The sequence below is a fragment of the Poromitra crassiceps genome (genome assembly GCF_964638095.1).
Source record: "Poromitra crassiceps genome assembly, chromosome: 4".
In the NCBI taxonomy this organism is placed as follows: Eukaryota; Metazoa; Chordata; class Actinopteri; order Beryciformes; family Melamphaidae; genus Poromitra; species Poromitra crassiceps.
Window position 1 is genome coordinate 8834210 of NC_139626.1, and position 25701 is coordinate 8859910.

The window sequence follows — 25701 nt, forward strand, 5'->3', positions numbered from 1 at the left end:
TTCCGATACCGATAATATCGTCCGATATTCTTTTTTTTCTTTTTTTCTTTTTTTTATAAATTTTTTACCCCCCATTAGTGCAAATTTTTTATTTATTTATCCTGGTTGCTGCTCCACCCTCTGCCGATCTGGGGAGAGCCGAAAACTGGCTCCATGCTTCCACATGGGCAGTTAGCGAGCCGCTTCTTTTCACCTGACAGGGGAAGCTTCACCGGTAGGACATAGCACGTGGGAGGATCATGCTATTCCAACGAGTTCCCCTCCCTCCGAACAGGCGCCCTTAACGACCAGAGGAGGCACCACATCAGCAACCCTCAAATATCAAACACTTGACAAAGATATGAGTTGACATTAATTGAAATGTGTAATGTAGGCAGGATATTTTACAGCTTATTAATAAACTCAATGCAATGAAACAGTAAACTTAACTGGGAATTTAATAGTTATAAATAACTAGAAATACAAAAACACAATAGAACAAATAGTTAAGAAAAAATGTCAAATATACACAACATGTTGTCTATAATTAAAAAAAAAAAAAAACGGCAATATCGGCGCACCATATCGGCCGATACGATATAACGGTAATCGGCCAATATCGGCCGATAATATCGGCGAACCGATAGATCGGTCAGGCTCTAGTTCTCACTGGTGCCCCTGGACCATCCTGGCTTAGGGGTGGATGTGCTCGGTCATGTGCCTTGGCCAAGAGAGCTGCAACCTCCCCCCCCCCCCCTCCGCCGCGTCCCTCCCTTTCTGACGAGACAGAGACAGGAGAAGCAGACCGTCATTCTGGCATCCCTGGACCATGCAATGTTGGCTCAGATGACTCAGATGTTGGCAGCACTGCTGTGGACAGTTCCTCAGTAGGAGCATTAGGGGTGATGCCAACTTCTCAAGGTTTGGCTCCTGAAAGGGACAGGCTGACGTGCGCAGGGTTGTCTGCACACATTGTGCAGACTAGGATTCTCTCAACCTAAATGGATGGAGAAAGGAATATCAACCCATCGTTTTTGGCCACCCTCTCCTGAAACGTTTTCTGCAGGGCAGAGTGATACGTTCTGCTAACCCCAGTGGGAGATGCCTCTAGATCTCTTTTCAATTACCGTCCATCCGATCTACTTTACACTTGGTTTGTGAATGCTGGGCCAAAGACAAACAGTGTCTGATTTGGTACAATTTGGACACGTGACACATTCAATATGAATAAACTGAATAAACAAGTGAACAGCACAGAAGTGGGCGTGGTGAACAGCACTCTGTGCAGAAGTGGGCATGGTGAACAGCACTCTGTGCAGAAGTGGGCGTGGTGAACAGCACTCTGTGCAGAAGTGGGCGTGGTGAACAGCACTCTGTGCAGAAGTGGGCGTGGTGAACAGCACTCTGTGCAGAAGTGGGCGTGGTGAACAGCACTCTGTGCAGAAGTGGGCGTGGTGAACAGCACTCTGTGCAGAAGTGGGCATGGTGAACAGCACTCTGTGCAGAAGTGGGCGTGGTGAACAGCACTCTGTGCAGAAGGGGCGTGGTGAACAGCACTCTGTGCAGCAGCGAGGTACTTTTTTCACCATCCTCCGTCCCGAAATACAATCTAAGCTGGGGTGTCCCGATTTTAAATTTTTTGTTTTTCTACAATATCATTGGTAAATCATTTAAATGGACCTTTAACATGAATAAAACATACATATAATGGATGATGTGGACCCTATCCTACAGTCCCTCCCTCAGGATGCTGTGTGTGAGAAGCTCTGTGATCAGGATGCTGTGTGTGAGAAGCTCTGTGATCAGGATGCTGTGTGTGAGAAGCTCTGTGATCATCACACCTCTCTGGATTAGACAAGGAAGTAGTGCAAACCAGCATCAGCCGTATCAATTTATTGGCAAATGATTTGGGATTCAACACATTAACGTTCCTTCCCATGGTCAGAAAAAGTCACTAAATCTACTGATAAAGTCGCTAAGTTGGCAACAGTGTGTGTGTGTGTGTGTGTGGTGTGTGTGTGTGTGTGTATGTTATCAAGGAGGTTTAAAAACATGTGAGCTTAATTTTCATCCCAAAATTCATTTACATCCTCCCCAACCATATTTTCATCATCCCCGGGACGAGGGATAGTTCTGATGTTCTGATGTGGGGTTGTATGACGTACTTGCATACAGTCAGTGGACTACATGCAGTAGAATGGTGCTGGTGTGGTCCCAGTTTGGAGACATGGAGACCGGCCGAGGTCAGGCAAGTAGAGTTGTCTGTTGAGTGTGAACTGGGTTACGAGCAAAAACATAAAAAGAACAAAAAGAACAAACAGAAAATGCATCAATACTGCTCACCTGGCGTAATCCAAGTCTCCACAAGCCCTGAGATGCCAAGTTGCTTGAAAAGGTATAATTTACATCCTGTTCTTAGCTGAGATGTTCACAGGTGCTCCAAGAAGTGGTGCTCACCACCTCTTCTACTTCCACACCGTGACTACAGTGCAGATTTCTGCTCAAAAGAGGGATACAGTACAAAAGACGTCTTTTCAAGTCAACTTGGCATCTCAGGGCTTGTGGAGACTTTTATTACGCCAGGTGAGCTGTATGGAGGCATTTTATGTGTGTTTCTGTTTGTGTGTTTTACGTTTTTGCTCATGACTCTGTTCAAACTCAGCAGACAGCTCTACTTGCCTGATGCCGTCACTCTCCATTTCTCCAAACTGGGACCATGCCGGCTGCATTCTACTGCATGTAGTCCACTGACTGTCTGCAAGTACCTCATACATGTAACATAGAGTTCTGTACTGCATGTAGTCCACTGACTGTCTGCAAGTACCTCATACATGTAACATAGAGTTCTGTACTGCATGTAGTACACTGACTGTCTGCAAGTACCTCATACATGTAACATAAGCCGTTTTCCCACATGCGCTTTGTACCGCTAAATGACCGGAACGTGGTCTATTGCCTGCATGTGGGAAAGTCGTTGTGCCGGTTGTGTCCGTCGTGGCGGACATTTCACCAGTTTCGAGCCAGTCAGAAGAGCGGTATGCTCTTAAGGGAGACCAAGTGGGAAATGGGTCCAGTCATTTTCCGCGACAGCGGTCCTTCTCTCATGGGCGAGGTGTAGCCTACACACGTTGCTTAATGTTCCAGCGGGCATAATCTAATCATTCGCGCACATTAAAGCAAACTGTCGAAATGATCTTGTGATAATAAGAGCGGTAGCCTATGTCAGCTTCATGTGCGTGCGTGATTTCCGAAGGCGAAGGCAAGCCCGGACACATCAAACGAAGCCAGTCTGTAAAAAGTGCTTCAACGCGACGCAGGTGAACGGATAAACATCGAACCAGCAACTATTTCTCTCAGACACGGATCCCAACTTCTTCAAAGTGCAGCATCATCTAATCATTCGCGCACATCAAAGCAAACTACTTCCACATTTCGCTTCGTGCATTTGCTTTCTCTACATACATACAAGCTCCCCCCGCCCCCCAACATACAGGCAATTTCGCTGATAGATTCCCACATGCGCGAGCCGAAGTGTGAAGGGAAATGTCCGATATTGACTTACAGGTAATTTTCCGGTACGCATGTGGGAAAACGGCTATAGAGTTCTGGCTTCCCTGACCAGTGACACTTAGGTATAGACTAGGTGACGCTTAGGAATAGACTAGGGGACAACCAGGTATAGATTGGTGACAAGCTGGAGAGGCAGTTGACGGTCGGAGAGACGCCCGAGAGCCTCCCGAAAATCAGTGTAAATATTGGCGCGGCCTTCGGGCCCTTCAGGCTAGAGCGAGGTGCTCGGCGCAGCCGAATGACGTGCAACGCACAGGCCTTGAGACGAAGGAGGAGAGCGGCCGGGAGACAACCCGTAGCGCCGTGAGCCTCCATGCACCGAAGGGTCTCGCAATGCTGCGATGTAGCACTAGCTCTATTGCAGCGGATTGGCCGTGATCGGCCCTTCCGCGGGCAACGTTGCAGACAGAGTAGGAGGGCTGATCCGTGAGCGGCTGCTTCTGGGACGCGGGTCGGGGTCTTAATCGGCCTCGGCTGGGTCTACTGGGCGAGGGTGTATGATGTTGAACAGACCCGAAAGACCTTACGACCCCAGTTAACATCACTGATGACGCGTCCCAGTGCATGCTGAAGTATGTATTTGTAACAACATACAACCCCACATAAAAAAAAATCCGAACTATCCCTTTAAGCTAGCGCCCTGACTACTGCTTGTCTTGACTTGCATTGTCCATCCACCCCAGTTGTTTTCTGCTGGGAGGGGATCTGAGTGGTGCCACACTCAGACAAAGTCCGTCCTTTATCCCTCAGAACATGAACAGTTCTTTTAGGTCTAGGATGATCCAGTTGGATGTCTCTGCTCCTCCCAGTGCTGGAGAGAGAGGGAGAGGTTGAGGTGCTCATGCCTGCTGTCTGTGTGCTTTGGCATGCTATGTGGAGCACACAGCTCCATGCTGAGACGCACACGGCTGTACTGTTTGTGTGCAGTGGAGACAGAGAGACTGGCAAGAGCTCCTGTCCAAATCGACACGATCGTTATGTTTGGAGACCCACGTGTTAAACACCGATGGGTTTAGCATTAGCTGTGTTCCCTGTAGGAGAGGGACTGGTATACTTGTTTGCGCTGTAGGTTCCCGTCAGTCAGGCTTGGGATGGGGCATGTCTCCATGTTACTGTCACAGCAGGGGGTCACAGGCAGAGCCCTCTTAACGCAGTGCTTCTCAAACCTTTTCACATCAAGGACCCCTAAACTGACACAAATTAGACCACGGACCCCCATTTGATAAGATTCTGTCCCAGGGTCCCCCATATATACAATTTTTGCTTTTAGATGTTTTATTGTGTATGAAAAGTAGGGCTGGCACGGATCAGAAAACCCACGGATTGGATCGCGTGACGGATTTCGCAGACCATTGATGTTCCGAACCGCGTTCCGAACCGTGGGGGCTGATCCGTACGGGTCACGGATTATCCGTGATCCGTGCCAGCCCTAATGAAAAGTGTGTGAAAACCATGGCCAAAACAGTCATACACTCATCATCATGTCATTGTGTTACTTATGGATGGAATTATAGTGAAATTAATGATTCCCTTTTTTGCTGGGGACCCCCTGCAACCCCTTAAAGGACCACTGGGGGTCCCCGGACCCCACTTTGAGAACCACTAACAATAACATGTCACCCTGCTGCTGCACAAGTTGCTGAAGACAGTGGATCCAGACTGAGTGTTGGTTATAGCAGAGTGCCATGGTGGTATAGGCTCATCCTGATTGGCTAAGCACGTGTATACAACTTTTCAGTGTAATGAAGCAACTAGTTGAGCCCCGTTAGAGGGCTGGCTCTGCCTGTGATCATGGAGCTCCAGTTACCATGTGTAACTATCCTTATTTACCACCAGGGCTACTCAACTTTGGATTGACCTTCCTGATGAAATCTGTCTGTTTTTTCCAGGTAAACCATTCAGCTTCAGGCGTCGGCATACAGGTAGACCACCATTCTTCCAGATAGTCATAAACCAAGAGATTTGCAGTGAAGTTGTGTGTGTGTGTGTGTGTGTGTGTGTGTGTGTGTGTGTTTGTGTGTTGTTAGCATGTGCAGAAGCTGTTTTACAAGTATGTTCATGTCATTCCTTACACACACACACACACACACACACACACACACACACACACACACACACACACAGCACATAATAGGAATACCTTTAAAGACTTTTCCCACCCTATTTCTACTGTCACTGTTAGAGAAAGGCAGAAAGGCAGAAAGAAAGAATGTATCTATTACAAACTGGGCCCATCAAACCAGAACATAATTGCATGTGTTTGAACTCTCTAATTACTTCATCGATTAAACCTAAAATCCATTTAATTTAGATCAAGCTGAGGAGCCCAGGAGTAAAGCTGCCAGCTGAACCCATGAGGCTGTTCGAACACTTTGTTCACTCACTGAAATTACCTTTGGCTGGTTAAGACAGATGCAGTGCTGTAGGAAAACACTGCTGCTGTCAATTCACTTTCAATTGCCTTGCTTTTTTGTATATAGATGGTATTGTGTGCATGTAAATGTGTGCTGCTAGTAGCAGCTACTGTAGGTGTGTGGGTGGAGGTGTGGAGTGAGCGTCCATGACTGGAGTGAGTGAAGCTATTCACCTTATTCCTGGACTTACGTTTCCCATGATTCTCAGCGGTTGCCGGTTGTCGACTTCCTGTTTACATTTTTTTCACTAGTAAGGAGGTGCGCGCCACTGTCAAAGAGTGGGAACGTTTGGCTTATTTAATCCGAAATGGCTAAAAATTGTAACGTTGTGTGGGTTGCATAGCGGCGATATTTTACAAAAACGAGGTGAATGTCAATTCACTCGTACTGTACGGGATTATTTTAGCCGAAATTGCTAAAAAAAATAGTATGTGGTTGCATAGCGGTTGCTTTTATTTTGAAGGCTAAACGTCCAAACCGGAACTCTTATTATTTGGTCATGAACGGAGCTTTAGCTCTTTCAAGATTCAAGATATTGTCACTCCGTTGTACAATTATGCACGTGTGAAATTATTGTGCTGGGGGGCATCATTACAAGACATATGTAGGTACAAAGTCACAACAATTATGATTATTTTCAGTCTCTTTCGCTATGAACGGTCCTGGGCGGAAACAGGCAACCGGCAGCTGGAAACAGGGAGGGAGGGTGTCATGGAAGCGCACACGGTCTCACCAGGCAACTCGTGAATATACTGACTTTAAAAACTAAGACTTTGAGCCCAAAAAAGTGTGGCTCATTAGCAGAGCTGCAGGAAAAACACAGTAACACATGAAATATCTTCAAAATGACAACATATACTGGAGGGGGGCTTTAAGGCTACATTGGCTGAGCAAAGTTAATGATATTCCACTTTAAAAATGTATGAAGACATACATTCATACATTTTTAACACGTTCAGTGCCAGCGACGCCATATGGCGTCATTAGAAATTTACCGTACAGTGCCAGCGACGCCAAATGGCGTCATAACTCCAAATTGTTTTTTTGACGGGGGGGTGTCGATCTAAGCTTCTTACGTCGCCTCTAACAATATTGTAGCTATTGGAGGTCGATAACCTATTTTACAAACCCATTAGGTGGCGACAGCACTCTCCTGATCAGAGAAAAAGGAGCCAAACACACAGAAATAGTCACTGGGAAAAAGGAGGAAATCGCATCGCATCCGTCCGTATGCATCGACGTGCAGAAGCACAACGAGCACAACGCCAGCTGTGCCCAGAGCAGCAGCATCCGCTGTCACAACTGAGCACCTTCATGTACGCTGCAACAGCACATTGACATAATCAGCATTATTATTCCGAACTGGAAGCATGCCAGCCCGTGACAAACACACGCGGAACCAAAAAGCTGAATATCGCGCACCATTCACTGTGTGTGCGCAGCAAACTCAGCAGAGACTGAGAGCCACCAGACACATAAGACACACCCAGGAGGCGTGTGCAGTTGAGGGGGGGGGGGGGGGGGGGGAGCACGGAGAGCAGCAGAGCAGCATACACTTCACCCAGACAGACCCAGACATCAGAAAATTAGCTTCAGAGTCAGAGATGTGCTTGAAATGTTTAATTTCACAAAAGGCTCGTTATCTCAGCTCGTAGAAAAAAAGGTATGTTTTTCGTTCAATCAGGCTATCTTCTCCGGCTCATAACTAAAGAACGGAAAATGGGATCAATAAACTTTTTTTTGCAGGTGATAGAAGAGAGTCTCATCGTTATTTGTGCGTGTTCAGTGTTTACATAGTAATTATTAAAAAAATTATATGACTGTTTTAAAATGCATTGCGGCCTATGTGGCACAGCAAGCAACCTTTTGCCCAAGGGCCGTGGCACTGAAAGTGTTAAAGTGCAGAATACACTTTGAATTCACTATTCTGCAGAATTCAAATGTATCACATTTCTTGCAGATAAACATATTATGATCAGTGCATTTTCTACCATGATATCATTTTGGGAAAATAACATTAGGGTGAGCAAGTGACGGTCAGAAAGCAATCTGTCTCTGAAAGTCCATTCTTATTTTTCCATTTCCTCATTTCCTCAAACAGATAATTTCTGCGACAGCAAATAATACTGGATCCTTTTGATTCAGACGGGAGAATGGAATTATTATTTGGCCCAAACCGTGCGAACAGAGAGACAATGAATTGTCACTGTACTCAATACTGCTGTGCTGAGGAGGATCGGATGACATCTTTCTGTCTGCCATGAAGGAGGCAGGGAGTGAGAATATCTGTCAAGGAATATGTCAAAGTGTGTGTGTGTGTGTGTGTGTGTGTGTGTGTGTGTGTGTGTGTGTGTGTGTGTGTGTGTGTGTGTGTGTGTGTGTGTGTGTGTGTGTGTGTGTGTGTGTGTGTGTGTGTGTGTGTGTGTGGGCGGCTTTAGCTCAGGAGGTAGAGCGGGTTGGCCAATGACGCAAGGGTTGGCGGTTCGATCCCTGCTCCCTCCCAGCTGCTGTCGTTGTGTCCTTGGGCAAGACACTTAACCCTCCTTGCTCCCGATGGTGTGTAGGCACCCTGCGTGGCAGCCTGCCACCATCGGTGTATGAATGGGTGAATGTAGACTACTGATTGTAAAACGCTTTGGATAAAAGCGCTATATAAATGCAGGCCATTTACCATTTACCGTGTGTGTGTGTGTGTGTGTGTGTGTGTGTGTGTGTGGGCGTGTGCATGACGTGTGCATCAGACTTAATTTCTCAGGTCAAAAAGTGAGCAGGAAGGAAATGTCACCCAAAGGTGTCATTTTATCCAAGTCTTGTATATCCAGCAAAAATCAAGAAGTCTTGTGAAATTCACAAAGGTGTCTTTGTAGCTCAGAGGTCATTTGGATGTCCTCTTCATCACTGTCTGAACTTTTGCAAGAGCTGTTCAGTTCATCTGTATCACTGTGTTACGCAGGTGGAAGCTTTCACTCTGTTCTCCTTCCTTCACTGTTTGTACTTATAACTACGAAAAATAATGCTCTATTAATTTGTATATACGTCTTTATACGTTTAAGAGCTGAGCAGGTCCTCTCAACAGACGTCGACATTGGAATTGTTAGGAAGCCAAACAGGCGAGTGCACAAACGCAGGTTGTCGCGGGCTTTTTGCTGAAGGAAAGGCAGGCTTTGATGGCCTGATGGAGGCCTACATGAGATTGGGGGTTATTTGATGAGTACATCTGTGATGCATCCTGCCTCTTGTCCTGTGAGAAGCTGTGTTATTGAAGGGATTGGAAGTCGGAGGCCGTGTGTAAAGAAGTTGCTGGTTGCCTTCCTGAATCCCTCGTCCCTAATGCTCAAAGCAATACACACCAGGATGATGTTCTGGCAAAAAATAGAAACCTGAATCCCCCCATGCGCGTCACACACACACGCACACGCACACGCACACACACACACGCACACGCACACGCACACACACACACACACACTCATCCCAGCTGCTCAGTGGTACAGTAGCCTACACGGCACCTGTTGACTGGAAATATTGCTATGGGGAAAGTGTGGCCTCGTGTTTGGCTGTGTGCCCTGCTGCTCATGTGCCTCCTTCACTCTCTCCATCCCTCCTGCCCCTCTCATCTCTCTCTCCCTCCCTCCTGCCCCTCTCATCTCTCTCTCCCTCCCTCCTGCCCCTCTCATCTCTCTCTCCCTCCCTCCTGCCCCTCTCATCTCTCTCTCCCTCCCTCCGGCCCCTCTCATCTCTCTCTCCCTCCCTCCTGCCCCTCTCATCTCTCTCTCCCTCCCTCCGGCCCCTCTCATCTCTCTCTCCCTCCCTCCTGCCCCTCTCATCTCTCTCTCCCTCCCTCCGGCCCCTCTCATCTCTCTCTCCCTCCCTCCTACCCCTCTCATCTCTCTCTCCCTCCCTCCTGCCCCTCTCATCTCTCTCTCCCTCTGTCTCCATCCCTCCTGCCCCTCTCATCTCTCTCTCTCCCTCCCTCCTGCCCCTCTCATCTCTCTCTCCCTCCCTCCTGCCCCTCTCATCTCTCTCTCCCCCCCTCCTGCCCCTCTCATCTCTCTCTCCCTCTGTCTCCATCCCTCCTGCCCCTCTCATCTCTCTCTCTCTCTCTCCCTCCCTCCTGCCCCTCTCATCTCTCTCTCCCTCCCTCCGGCCCCTCTCATCTCTCTCCCTCCCTCCTGCCCCTCTCATCTCTCTCTCCCTCCCTCCTGCCCCTCTCATCTCTCTCTCCCTCCCTCCTGCCCCTCTCATCTCTCTCTCTCCCTCCCTCCTGCCCCTCTCATCTCTCTCTCTCCCTCCCTCCTGCCCCTCTCATCTCTCTCTCTCCCTCCCTCATGCCCCTCTCATCTCTCTCTCCCTCCCTCCTGCCCCTCTCATCTCTCTCCCTCCCTCCTGCCCCTCTCATCTCTCTCTCCCTCCCTCCGGCCCCTCTCATCTCTCTCCCTCCCTCCTGCCCCTCTCATCTCTCTCCATCCCTCCTGCCCCTCTCATCTCTCTCTCTCCCTCCCTCCTGCCCCTCTCATCTCTCTCTCCCTCCCTCCTGCCCCCCTCATCTCTCTCCATCCCTCCTGCCCCTCTCATCTCTCTCTCCATCCCTCCTTCCCCTCTCATCTCTCTCTCCCTCTGTCTCCCTCCCTCCTGCCCCTCTCATCTCTCTCTCCCTCTGTCTCCATGCGAAACTTGGTAGAAAGGGAGGTAATGGACGAAATTAGAAATTAATCATGATTAACTTAACGCGCCCATGCAGACAGTGGGCGTTTGTTTATTTATCAGATCCCTGGTGTCCAAGACAACAGTACAACAATACAATACACAATACATTGAAAGCATGAATGAATGAAGTTTTTTTTATTCTTTATTATTGTCATGCATACATTGTATGCCCAGCAGGCATGGGCTTACAAGACTCATCATCATCATCATCATCATCATCAACAACAGCAATGTTGTACACATGACTGTGGCAATGGGCGTGCCCAATCATAAAAAGTGCCTAACTTCCAAACGGATTCACGTAGAGGTCTCAGGAACAAGTTGTCCAGCTTCTTCAGGGTAGTCATCAGCTCTTCTTTCAGCTTCTCCATCCCTCTCATGATGTGCTGAGGTAACCTCATGCAGGCCAGTCTGGCAGTGTCCTGGCCTGGATCGTTCTCCAGAACCTTCTGGAAGTCTTCCAGAGTTTCGTCCAGCTGCGGTCTGTCTCGTCGAAGCTGTGCCCTCCTCAGGCTGGCCTTGAGCTCCATCACTCTGGAGTAATCAATTTTGTGCCTTTTATAGTTTTTTTTAACTGTGCTCTTGCGTGTTTTCTTTTAATTGTTATGTTTGTCTGTTCTTTCTATGGACGATGTGTCTGCTAATAAAAGTTGATTGATCTCTCCATCCTCCATCCTATCTTTTGAGATGCCTACAGTACTTCCTGTTGGGGTTACTTCTCCTGCTCATGTCCTCCTGTCCTCCGCTCTCTGGAGAGTAACCTGTGGATGGAGACTGCTAGACTACCTCAGGACACCTCTGGTTGTTGGTTATGTATCGAGATAAGCAGCAGGCCAGGAATATTCCAATGAGCTGGATGAAGGCGGTTCCGAAAGAGATTCCTGCAATGATTCCCAAGTTGGACTCCATCGTGCTGGTCACCAGTGAGAAGCAACCCTCTCTGTACACCTCATTCCCAAACTTCTCAGGGTCTTTGAGGCTCTCTTGTGTGCAGGTAGCGTGGTCTTTACAGCAGCTGGGAGGGATGCCCTTCTCTTTAAAGTAGATGGTATCCATCCAGTCGGTGTAATTTGTCTTCCCACAGCACTTCAGAGTACGTTGAATGGTGTCGACTGCAGTGCTTCTTGGTGGGTCGGTGCCATCGTAGTTCTCCACAGCGTATGAATATTCATCTGATAATGTGGCCTTGATCTCATGCCTGAAGAGGAAGCCTGAGATTCCAGCCACAAGCTGAGCCAGGAACACCAAGGTCAGGAACACGGCATACAGTTTGAGCATCCATGGGCTTCCGCAGCATGTAGCGAAGCAGCCGAACAGTGCGAAAATAACGATGATGGCTCCGGTCCCAATGAGGGCATATGTCACGTTGATGCTCTTGTCAAACACCTGGGAGATAAAGGCCTCCAGGCTCACCTTCCCCCACACGCCGACCGCCAGCAGGATCACTCCTGTGAACCAAAATATGAGGCTGTGCGAGATGAGGAAATACTTCAGACCGGTGATCACAGGCTTCATCTGAAGCCGTTGAGACAACAGAGACATGGTGACTTTTGCACTTTGTAGGTGAAGAGAAGAGAAAACGTCACTGCACCTGTTTGGGGAAAAAACTTTGGGTGATAAAGACATAGACATTGTGATATAACCTCAGCAGGGAAGGATTTATGACATCATCAGTGATGTCATAATCACTTGCGCTCGATTCCTAGGGTGGAGACTCTGGAGATGACTGCCCACCCACCTAGGCGCCATCGTGCAACTCTGCGCCACTGGCTCATACTACATCCAGTTGCTCGAGTGACATCACTGATGACATCACAACTGCCTGGATGACATCACAGTTGTGCAATCACAGTTGCACAACTGAGTGACATCACCTCGAGTGTCATCACTGATGACATCACAGTTGCTCGAGTGACATCACAATTGTGACTGACACTGCCACAGACACCACACCACCCATTCTAAACGGGCAAGTTATATCAAAATTTACCCCCATACAATTATGAAAGGTTTTTTACCTGTAGCCTATAAGCCAAAACAGTGTTTTGGACCATGCTGCTGTAAACACAGTAATCCTGTTACAAAGTGGGGCATTTTAACATATGGTGAACGGGAACGACTCCCTTTTGGGTCCAGCATCAAGTGGCCATTTGAGGAACTACAGCTTTCAGTATCACTTCCACATAGGGCTGCAACAACTAATCGATTAAATCGATTAAATTCGTTGGCAACGAATTTGATTATCGATTCGTTGGCTTTTTGGCATTTTTTTTTTTTTTTTTTTCATATTTCATTTGAGTTCAATTCAGATTATTGAAACTGGATTAGCCTGACCAGTTCTACTTGTTTAACAAGCTGAAGCATATGCTCTGCCTGTAATTCAAGAGAAGTCTGCCTTTTAATTTCATATTTAATTTTAGTTCAATTCAGATGATTGAAACTGGATTAGCATGGCCCCAGTTTAATTAAAAGTTATGGCCAGTTTAACTAAAAATCATATAGCCTGCCTGTGATTCCTTTTTATTTCATATTAGTTAAATTCAGACTATTGAAACTGGATTAGCATGACCAGGTTAACTTGTTTTATTATTATTATTATTATTATTATTATTATTATTATTATTATTATTATTATTATTATTATTATTATTAACTTGTTTAAAAACATATAGGCATGTAATTCAAGATAAGTCTGCATTTTATTTCATATTTCATACAGTTCAAATAAGACTTTCTGAGCATGACCAGTTTGACTTGTTTAAATTTAAAAACATATAGGCCTGTAATTCAAGTCTGCCTTATTTCAATTGGTTTTTAGCCCTAGTTGCACTTCTGTTGCACTTTTTTGTTAATTTGAAGTATATAACAGTGCATGAAGGGATTGTGTATTAAATTAATGCGCTATTTTTTGTGCAATTAATTTGAGTGGTTCAAAAAAAAAATCCGAAATTTGGGTCGCGACTTCATGACAAGGAAAATAGTGGGTCCTGAGGCTACACCAATTGAGAACCACTGCGTTAAAGCACTTTATTTAAGAAGATATGAAGATATCTTTTGCACTTACACCATACATTTGTATGTATTTTGTATTCGTTCATGCCCTGTCAAAGCTATTTGATGTAGCAAAGCCCGGTGAGTTTTTGTTTAACAAAAAAAAAGTTGTTTTTGAATAAACGGATGGAAACAATATCAGTGCATTTTTTAATCCGATTAATCGATTAATCGAACAAAAAATCGACCGATTAATCGATTATCAAAATAATCGTTAGTTGCAGCCCTACTTCCACAGCTTCCTCTTCCAAACCCCGTGCTAGCCCACTGTAGTGTCCTCTAGTAAGAGAGTGGCGTCAACGGAGGACCAAAATGCGAGACTCATTAGCCAATGAACAGCCAGGAATGAGTCTCGCGCTACTTTTGCATGCTAAAATAAAGCTGATAATGTACAGTGCTGCTTTTTTTACTCAAGAGTTCCACTTTCTACTTCCTGGAAAAAAACTGGTCCATTGGAGTGAATGGAGATGTCGGAACTCTTCTATTATACGGCTCTGGTTTGTGCCTGTGTGCGATACCGGTCTCTGCCTCCAGCAGTAACGTTAACGAGTTGAACAGCCATAAGTGGGTGCAGTTATTCCAGAAATAGACTCAATAACAACAATTAAACAAGAACAGGAGTATGAAACAGCGGAGTTCCTCGCCGGAAAATATGTTATTTCGCCGTTCTTCCAAGTGGATTTGGATTTGACTGAATCCGATGCTGATTGGCTGAAGGACTGTGGCTACTTCCACCCGCTGAAATGATTGTGCACAGCGTGGAGTCCAGACGGATCCACGGGACCAAACAGAATGAGTTCAACCAGGCTAGAGAGACATCACTGCTGTTACAGCTTCCTCCCCCCCCCCCTCCCTCTCTCTCTCTCTCTCTGTCTGGCAGGACATGCAGACCCAGCTTATCCTGCCTGGCTTAACACACTATCTTATCTTGAGCCTTGCAGCACCCCAGGCCTCACAGTACAGTACAGCTACATACAGATACCCAACATGAGAGAGAGAGAGAGAGGTCTGCCGCCTGTGGGAAGTTGAGCCAGTGATCCAACTCAGCCCCCCCATGGTTATTATAGTGTTATTTTACTGTATTTACTGTATTTTACTGTAATTGCAAATAAATAAAGTTGTCAAGACATGAAGTGAAACTGCACCATGCCAGTAGGGAGGCGGAGTTGGGCAAATAGCCATGTCCTCTTTGTGGAAGGAAGCAACCGGGTTTATGGCAAATATGGCCTTCATTTTGGATGGAACATGTCGTACCTTTTAAGGGATTAGACACCCTAAACTCACTTTTTTTTAAACGATTGCTAAAGCACGATTTTGAAAACGGCGCTCATTTTGTCGAAACACTACACAAAACACTTTGCTGTGTGTCATCTTTTATTTTAGCGTGTACTCTAAGCAATCGTTAAAAAAACTAACTAATCAATGTTTAGGGCAATCTTAAAATGAAACACATACATCACGGTCGTGATCGTCTGACATCATGGTAATAATTACACTTCATAACGTGTTTTCTAGATTTTGTGTGCAAATTCACAGCTTTTTAATGACCAGCACCCATCAAAGCTCCATAGCCAATGGCGACATGGTTAGGAGAAAGGAGAGCTGTTTCTCCTCTGTTTTCGCCACCCTATAAAACTCACATTTCTCCTTCCTCTCATTGCCTCTATGAACTGCTCGTTCTTTCTCTTTCCTTACACCTGTTCAACAACTGTTTTTGCCCTTTCTGATTCCACTCCGGTTAGATCAGGGCTCAGGGTTTATTTTTATTGTGTGTTTTAGTGTGCGTGTACATGTCATGGCTTTCTCCTTGGCTATCCTCGTCAAGGTGGAAGAATGTACCATGGATATCTTTATATCCGCGCGTTTCAAATTTCACTTGAAGTGAACGAGGCCAGACGAGACCTTCAATCGCAGCATGATAGCTTCATGCACCCTGGTTTTGTTTCAGGACAACAGCGGCCTCATTTCTTCAATACAGCAGCAACACTGACTGAATTACAACGTTTCCATTCTGTGGCACTGCCGGCTGCAGTGTGTTCTCAGGTCCTTTGTATGGTAGTGTGTTCTCAGGCTGTTTGTATTGTGACGATCCCTTTGGAACGATTTTCCTCTGGTCCTCTGCGTGTTGGCAGGCTAATGGGTGTGGATGGGCCTTTTTCACAGCCACCATTTTGTGTCTAAAAGGCAGGATAAACACAGGTGCAACCAACTCACTAATTAGGGCCCCAGCACTGGAACACCTAAAATTTAATGGACTGGAAGTTGGAAAGCCTAATTAATGTTTTCGTGCACCTGTGTTACTTCCTGCCTTTTAGACACAAATTGGTTGTGAAATTGCTGTGAAAAAGGCCTATTGAGCCGAATTCTCAGTGCTCAGCACCCGCGACAAATGCAGACGCAGCAGCAACAATAGCGGCGGAAAGCACAGAGGAGATGAACACATTTGTTTGCTCCCCCGCAGGCGATTGATGAGATTACCGCTAAATTGTCTATTGAGTGTGTAGCAAGTCCTGTGCATGAAACAGTTAGCGTCTACCCCCGCCCCCCTACCCCCCCCCCCCCCACCCCCAACTTACCGTAAATTCCGGACTATAAGCCGCAGCTTTTTTCCCGTTTTTTGGCCTTTTTTGCCCCCTGCGGCTTATATAACGGTGCGTCTTATCTATGGATTTTTTCCAAAAAAAAAAAAAAATCTCTCTTTTTTTAGCACTCTTTCTAACTATAAATCCACTTCTGTTTTAATTTCCTCTCTTGCCCTCTTTTAACAACATAACATAACATAACATAACACAACACAGGTAAGCAGAAAGAAAAAGACGAAGCAATCACGCCATGAATGAGGAAATGACTCACCTGCTGGAGGCTGGAGATACACGCTTGGGCTAAACTTTTACTCCGTGAAACACTATCGATTAAGTCCGACATCGCTCAGAGGTTTTGAGCAGCTTGAAAACAAGTTTGAAAACGTGCAGAAGTCCATCCACTCACTCACTAAAGAAACTAAGGCAACCGTGAACAGAGTTTATAATAGTAAAAGAAATAACATTCGCCTGATCAATGTAAAAGAGGAGCTGAGATCGGTGACATGGACGCTTTCGTGGCAAAATCCTGTGTTACATCCTGGACCTGAAGGAAGGCGAGAAACCACCAGAGGTGGACAGGGCACACCGGGCGCCTCGGCCACGTCCAGACCCCGGCCTGCCACCGAGGGCCATCTTCATCTGCCTACTCCGCTGGCCCGACCGTCAACTCATCCTCCAGGCTGCGGGGAAGAAGCCCCTCACCTGGGAGGGTACGCGCTTTTTCGTCCGGGCAGGACCTCTCCGCGTTGGTGCAACAGAAACGCGCAACATACAACAGCATCATCGAGTCAATGGATATCGCTTTGGCGTACTGTACCCAGCGAGACTCGTCATAACCAGACCGGACTATCTTTAGCACTCTTTCTAACTATAAATCCACTTCTGTTTTAATTTCCTCTCTTGCCCTCTTTTCACCACACCGCGGACACTGTGTGCCCAGCGGCGGAACAAGAGCTCAAAGTGAAACTGCCGAATATCTTTTGAGTTGGACTGGTCAATAGTACTGTGAGTAACTAAAATAAAAAAATAAAAAACGGAATTCTCTCTTCTTTAGCACTCTTTCTAACTATAAATCCACTTCTGTTTTAATTTCCTCTCTTGCCCTCTTTTCACCACACCGCGGACACTGTGTGCACTGTAAAAAAAACAAAAAATACCACAATGTGTGATTTTGTCTGGGGATTAGTGACCTGACTTTTGTTTTGTTGAAATGTTAATAAATGGGAGCTTCCCCAAACAGCGATCTCTTTCCCGACATTCCTCTCTGTGCACGAACCCTTTCATATGGTAATTAAACATCAAAACACCCGCGGCTTATAGACCGGTGCGGCTTATAGAAGAAAAAAATAGTCACCTTTGAAGGTGCGGCTTATAGACCGGTGCGTCTTATAGTCCGGAATTTACGGTAATTGCTTTCATTTGACTCTAACTGCTTATTTCTGTTTGAAGAAATGACCAGCTCTTCTTTTTGATTGGCATTAGATTTGAATGCATTTTCAGATATGGTCAATTCGGGAAGCAAAAGTATGAAAAAATGCCTTGGCAGATTGTCTACTCAGACAGACATGTCATAAGTGATTCTATCATCTCATGATCTCTAGAGTGGTGTGTTGTCTCATCTCTCCAGCGTATACCTCCGCTTCTGCTGCTATATCAGTTCAGCGGCACATCAGAAACATAGCTTTGAATGGCAAAGGGCAGTTCCCTGCAGGAGACGTCCTTCACAACCAGGCCTTCACCATGCAGACAGCTTTCAGAAAAGGCATGTTAATGCCAGGTGTATGGCCTCTCTGTCTTCGCTTGCAACAGGCTAGTCCCATGGAACCAGGCTACCAGGCCAGCACTCAAGAACTATCTCCCTCCAGATAAACACCAAGCTATGCTTTTGACCGGCCCAGACAGCATTGGCTGGTATTTTTCACCTTGTGAGTCTGTGTGTCATCAAGGCAAGATGTGGTCCTGCAGCGGGAATTACCACAAAAGCAGTTTTGAGTACTTTGCCAGATGTGTCTGTCTGTCTGTCTGTCTGTCTGTCTGAATGTGGACAGATTTTGTTAGCGTGATCAAAAACTGTGCAAGATGCAATCACGAAACTTTACAGGTGTGTAGTTGACATCAAAACGAAGGCTGAGTTTCAAGATGAGTGTGATCCAAGCAAGGGGGCTGCCCCCCGCCCCCCATTTTATGCCCCGCGGCTGGTGTGATCATCGCAAGATGTGGCTAGTTTTAGTTTTAGTTTTTACTGCTGACAGAGAAAACGGTCAGAACACACATTCCACTAATGAGAGTACAGTAGATGATCTGATTGGAGGCAATTAGTTCCTACATTTGCATATTAAAGAGGAAAAGCTGATTTACATACAGAGTAGGGCTGCACGATATGTGGAAAAGCTGCGATGTGCGATAACACTGTTCAATATTGCGATGACGATATGACCTGTGATAAATAAAAAAATGCTATAAACAAAAATATTAATGGGTAGGGGTGCTCCGATCCGGCTAAGCCACGATCCGATCCGATTCCAATTCCTGGGGTCACGATCCGATTCCAGAATCGATTCTCGATTCCAACGATTCTCGATTCCAGAATCTAGAATCGATTCTCAATTATGTACGGTAGTTTTATATTGCAATAACACACAAAGGTAAATCTAAGACAAAAAATGACAAATGTATTAATGCTGAACTTCAAATGCAACTTCTGAAGTATTACAGTGAGGGCCTAAATTCATTTTGCAATACGAGTGTGTTAATTTAAGCATACGTATCAGTAAGTGGCACAGGATTCTCAAAGCCTGTGTTGAGGGTCATACGAACAAAAATGCACTCTTGAAGCAAAAAAAATCCAAAACCAACAAGTTAATTATTTACATTTTTACTTCAATGTAGAACAGTCATTTCTTACACATGAGATTACTTTTAGCCTTTTAGTCATAACGATTATTGAAAGATATGACATGAACATTTGGACACTTATTCAGCCGGTATCTTGCATGTTGCGTTCATGTGCACTGTAAAAAAAAAAATATATAATTTTGCGATAACACGTGACTTTTGCGATGTGTTCATCGCGCATTTTCATATCGCGATGACGATGAAAATACGATAAATCGTGCAGCCCTAATACAGAGCTCATACTAACACCATCCATGTCATGTATGCAAAGATAAGGATGTTGAAATAGTTGCCAAATGAATTAAGTGCCTCGTTAGCACAGCTGGTTATGTTTAATACAGCACATGAAGAAGATTACGGAGGGGCATTAGGCAGCTCAAATATGCATCTTATTTTTCAGTTTGCAACCGTAGGAAAAACAAACTCAAGCCAAATGGGATCACTTGTCAGCCGAGGAAGTGAATGTGTGCTTGACTGTGAAACAGAGTCCACCACATCATCATCAACCCAAACCCGTTCTCCCAGCAATCACAAGGCCGGTCCCGCACATCCCACTGCCTGTGTTCAATTACACGTACATCTGTAGCTGTTAAGCCTCACAACTCATTTCCTCCACTTGTGCCACAGCTTTCATCAGTCTTGGGCAGACTGTAATTACATATTATCAAATGATATGACCAATGACCTTTCCACTGCAGCCCCTTCCCCTTAGCTATATTTACCATAGAGACACTGCATGAAATAGGCCACGCCCCTCACGGGGGAAAGCTCTCCGTTCACTTCCACAAACCAGCGTAATTTTCCTTGAATTAAACATAGCTAAAAGCTGTTGTGTGGTGGGGCTGCGCAGACAACAAATGTAAAAAAAATCGCCAATTAAAGTTTTGTTGTACTCCCGAGCAAAACAAGGAAGCCATTGAGAATTGGCGAGAAGACAAATGTGGATCTAGCTGTCAAGGAAGTAAGTTGGAGTGTTCATCTTCCGTATATATGATCTTTGTGTGCAACAAGCGACCATGCACGTGACATAGGAGAACGCCAGGATTGGGGGGGGGGGGGGGGGAGACGATCTGAGGCTCCGCCTTTCCAGGAAGCAGTGTAGCAGTTGGATGAATTCAAGATGAGGGGATTTTCCACAGTTCATATCTTAAAACCAGGCAGAATGAGAGATCATTCCACTAAAATCAAGAAAATGACAAGTTTCAAGAACATTCTTTAAGCAAGTTGATTTGTATTGACAACATGTGAAATGATCTCACCTCACTGGCAGATCTTTCTTTGAAGAGAAAGAGAATGAAAAGACAGACTCAACTTTAGCTGAAGCCACTTGTTGTAACTGTTATTTGCACTGCATTGCACACTCCTCTCACTGCTTCTATTAGGATGAAGGTACAGTATATGAACTCAAAGGTATCAAATGGAATCCCATTCAATATGACATATTATTGCCATTGGATTTCCTACACCTTCAAGGCTTAAGTATTTTAAGCCGTGGATGTGTGAGTTCCCACGCTGCGGTGACTTGGAGCTAAACTCAGGAGCGTGTCGGGTATAGAGCTAAACTCAGGAGCCTGTTGGGTATAGAGCTAAACTCAGGAGCCTGTTGGGTATAGAGCTAAACTCAGGAGCCTGTTGGGTATAGAGCTAAACTCAGGAGCGTGTCGGGTATAGAGCTAAACTCAGGAGCCTGTTGGGTATAGAGCTAAACTCAGGAGAGTGTCGGGTATAGAGCTAAACTCAGGAGCCTGTTGGGTATAGAGCTAAACTCAGGAGCGTGTTGGGTATAGAGCTAAACTCAGGAGCATGTTCAGGTATAGAGCTAAACTCAGGAGCATGTTGGGTATAGAGCTAAACTCAGGAGCGTGTCAGGTATAGAGCTAAACTCAGGAGCGTGTTGGGTATAGAGCTAAACTCAGGAGCATGTCAGGTATAGAGCTAAACTCAGGAGCCTGTTGGGTATAGAGCTAAACTCAGGAGCGTGTTGGGTATAGAGCTAAACTCAGAAGCGTGTTGGGTATAGAGCTAAACTCAGGAGCGTGTTGGGTATAGAGCTGATGTTCAGTTTCAAGTTTGTGGGCAAAGTGCTGATCTATTCAAAAGGCTGTGTGCCTGCAAGCGTCTGCGGTATAAGATCCACTCATGAGCTTTGGCTCGGTGTTGAAGGTGTCTCCGCAGGGAGGCAGAGGAGGAAAGATGCTATTAAGCATTTTGATGTCGGCCCCGCCTTCACCACGGGAGAACTGATGCTAATAAACACTGCATCTGCCTACCATCTTCATTCTCTCTCTCTCTGTCTCTCTCTCTGTCTGCCTCTCTCTCCCTCTCTCTGTCTGTCTCTCTTTGTCTGCCTGTGTCTCTCTCTCCCTCTCTCTTCTGTGTCTCTCCCTCTCCCTCTCTCTGTCTGTCTCTCTCTCTGTCTTTCTCTCTCTCTGTCTGCCTGTCTCTCTCTCTCCCTCTCTCTCTCTCTCTCTCTCTCTCTCTCTCTCTCTACGTCTCTCTCTAGGCTCTTTCACACACAGATCGCGCAAAAATTGCCGTTTAGGAGTCCCGCAAAGCTCGCACCCTCGCCACAGAAATTGCTTTCACACAGCGCCAAGCAGCACGGCCACTTTCCCGTGCTGTGGTGTACTTTCAGGTGAAATCCCCTGCTCCCGGATTGAAAGGCGAGCGGAGGGATTTCCAGCTCCTCCTAGCCTAAATAAATATTTTCATAGGTTAGTGTAGCCTAGGCTACTGTATGATGAACGAATTAATTCAACAACAATACTTCCCTCCCTCCTTCTCCTAGTCCGCTGAGCTGGGAGAGGATAGGTGCACTCGCATGGTGGGCGGACTCGCCAAAACGGGCTCCGCCGCCGCACTCGCAAGGTGGGCGGGCAGATCGATATGGTGTCCTACTAAAATTGAAACGATACATGACCGCCCGCATATCAAACAGCTGCAGTCTGCATAACGTTCGTCGGGGGAATAGTATGGGCTATAAATGCACATGACTACTCCCACGTTAGTAGTTTTTGTAAGGGAATGCACAGAGCTGATTTCGAGAGGGAATAACCTCAGACCAACTCGCCACAGACAGCTATAGCCCTCTGAAGCTTATTATTATATCCGTTAATTGTAGCCTACCTACTAATGTCAACATCGTTTGAGCATAAAGCCTAACCGCACGGAGCATTCCTCCTGGCGTCCCTGCAGTCATGATTGTATAGGCTACTTTTTTTACTTTCACTCCTGCACTTTTCTTGATCACATGAGGTGATTTCCCCTGTAATTTTTTTATGAATGAGCTGACCATTCCCACCTTTTCCGGCTCGCTGCAACGACCTTTCAAGTGGAGGCGGGTTGCCAGGTAACCCGGCGCTGTTACTACCTCCCGTCGCGGGACAAAAGGCGTAAAACAATTGTCCACCAAAGCGCATTCACAACTTTCACATCGGAGGCGCGAATCCTATTTTCCGTGCATTTTTCGGCTTTCAAGGCCGGTGTGAAAGAGCCTTCTGTCTCTCTCTCTGTCTGTCTGCCTCTCTCTCTCTGTCTCTCTGTCTCTCTTTGTCTGCCTGTCTCTCTCTCTCTCCCTCTCTCTGTCTGTCTCTCTCTGTCTCTCTCTCTGTCTTTCTCTCTCTCTGTCTGCCTGTCTCTCTCTCTCCCTCTCTCTCTCTCTCTCTCTACGTCTCTCTCTGTCTCTGTCTCTCTCTCTCCCTCTCTCATGCCTTTCTTCCACTCGGCTCAGACCCTGCTCTCATATGGGCCAGTTATGTCTGGCTGTTTTTATTCACCGCTGAATTCCAAGACGATGAGAAGAATGTGTTGGGTGTAATGTGGCATCATTCTGTATGCTCATAATCGTGATGGTAGTTGCTGTGTGTCACCCCATTTATGAGTACGCTATGCAGCTGTAAAGTGTGTGTGTGTGTGCGTGTCTGTGTGTGTGTGTGTGTGTGTGGGGTTCAGCGATCGACAGTAGCTGCATTCACATGGAGCCTTTAATCAGAATAAAAATGCCTCACATAAACCCCTCAATCAGAATAAACTCGGACGCAGGTCCATCTAGATTCGCACATCTCAATGCGATTGTCATATTTAACATTCACGTAACACTTGCGTGGCAATCTTGCTTTGGCATGTTTTCATTCAGAATGAAAAAATGCGCCATGTAACTAACCGCAGCTAGTGTCAGTGCGACTGCTGCAGTCAGGTTTCACTACGGACTTTTAATCTCAGCGCTTGAACGTTGAAGGGTTCTGCTGGCTCAGCTTGGAGCTACTTGAAGTGTCCTTTCAGATGTGGCTCAGGCTCTGTGCTGAACGTCAGCCTCTCTCCTCCTCATCCCATATCCCCTCACTTTCTGCTCTATGCTATCTATTGACGCAGAAATCCCTGAAACTAAATAATATATGTTTGTAAGAAAGACTTTTTCAATCTCAGTTGTGATCAGTTTAAATCTTCCACTGCGGAGCTATTCAGTACAAAGTGCATGTTCATAGCCAAGAGTCTCTCAGATGTTGGCTCCCTTATGCACATCTCTGTCTTTTGTGGCGTATATTTTTTTGAAGTCGGCACTGTAAATGTGACTCTTGGCAGCGGCTCGCTTCAAACAGAGATGTTAATCTGACCCCGTGCCCCCGTGACCCTGTGAATAAATGTTACGAGTGGCCGCTAAAAGACGAATGGCAGCGTCGCTGAAACACAAGACACGTCATCTGGGTTTGAAGTGCTTTTGAACCGTTCCAAGACTCAAAACTTCTCTTTTATTGAAACCCAACGACGCACTCCCAAGGGTTCAAGCCAAAATTAGAAGTGGAGTCAATGAATACACCAATATCCTGTAGTTTAACCCCTAATAAACCCTGTTATCCTCACTAAATGGAAAAGTCCCAGGAGTGCAGCAGAAGGAGGATACAATACAGTCTGAGATACACAGAGTGACTCTAGCTCCAACCAAGAAAACCAGGTGAACATTTTCAAGTAAAATGCAGATTTAAATGTTAAAATCTATTGCTATGCCCGATTATGCCGGTGAAGCTCCCCGCTGTCAGGTGAAAAGAAGCGGCTGGCAACGGCGCATGTATCGGAGGAAGCATGGTGCTAGTCTATGGCTCTCTCCAGATTGGCAGAGGCGGTGGAGCAGCGACCGGGGCAGCAGGGGGACATTTGACAAGTACAATTGGGGAGAAAATGGGGGGGAAATCAGAAATAATAATAATAATAAAGTTAATAATAACTTTATTAATAATAATAATAATAAATAATGAAGTTTACTTTCTGCTGGAAGGATACATGGGTTGATTGTGCTTTAAATCTAAATGACAAAACTCCACATGTGCCTTCTCACCCATTCGTTTCTTGGGAAACGGCAAATTTCACTTGTGGGGACTGCTGGGAATGGCACTCTGTGGTTTCAGACTGCTCCCCGTGTGAGTTATTTATCTTTATTTATTTATCTTTATTTATTTTTGAAAATTGACGTCATACTCTCAGGATTATTATTTTTGTATTATTCCCATCAGGGAGACACATTTTCTAATAAGTCTGAATGAATGTGCCTTATTTTCACTTGGGAATTTCACTGGACAGTGGACGGACATAAATTCATGCATGGTGAGTCATCACATGCGTGCGCACGCCCGCGCACACACACGCACGCACACACACACACACACACACACACACGCACGCACGCACGCATACAGACACACACAAGCATGCACGCATACAGACACACACACACACACACACACAAAGACAGACACTTGATCTCTAATTCACACTTTTTGTCCTATGAGAAGATGGATTCATGATAGTGTGACTTAGTGATAGAGAGAGAGAGAGAGTCACCACATTAACCTTTCACTCTGGTCTCTGGAAAGCCTATCTGTATATACAGTATAGCTTGCCTTATAGCAGTGGTTCTCACATTTTTTTCACATGAAGGACCCCTAAACTTACAAAAATTAGACCACAGACCCCCATATGATAGGATTTTGTCCCACGGTCCCCCATATGATAATAAGATTGATGTTTTTAGATGTTTTATTACAGAAAGTGTATAAAACCCATGACCAAAATAGTCATTGTGTTACTTATGAATGGAATTATAGCGAAAGTCAATTACCCCCCTTTTGGCTGGGGACCCCCTGGAACCCCCTCAAGGACCCCTGGGGGTCCCCGGACCCCCATTTGAGAACCACTGGCTTATAGTGTATGTATTTGCAGGCCTATCTGTATATAGCTTATAGTGTTTGTATTTGCAGGCCTATCTGTATATAGCTTATAGTGTATGTATTGCGTGCGAGTGGGGTAAAATCGCCCATATATCTCAATGGGCTGACTCACCAAAGGACGGTGCTGCGGCTCTAAACTACATGTTTGGGGATTCTAGAGCAGAACACAAGACGTCTGTTCAGATGTGCGTTTACTGCGGTGGTTGAATCCCTGATCGTGTCTGCCTGGGCTGGGCTAGCTGCTAAATTCTAACTTTGCTGAATGGATAGAACGGGGGATTT

At 45.9% G+C, this 25701-nt stretch overlaps 1 protein-coding gene and 1 pseudogene across 2 annotated transcripts in view; both read right to left on the reverse strand.

The window, feature by feature from the left end:
- Nucleotides 1-25701, reverse strand: part of uts2r (urotensin 2 receptor) — a gene marked incomplete at its 5' end in the record, with an annotated part of 52096 nt that overhangs the window by 3832 nt on the left and 22563 nt on the right. The window lies entirely within an intron of this gene.
- On the reverse strand, nucleotides 11448-12212 carry LOC310775575 (tetraspanin-7 pseudogene; annotated as a pseudogene). Its single transcript has one exon. The product of its transcript is annotated as a tetraspanin-7 pseudogene (transcript).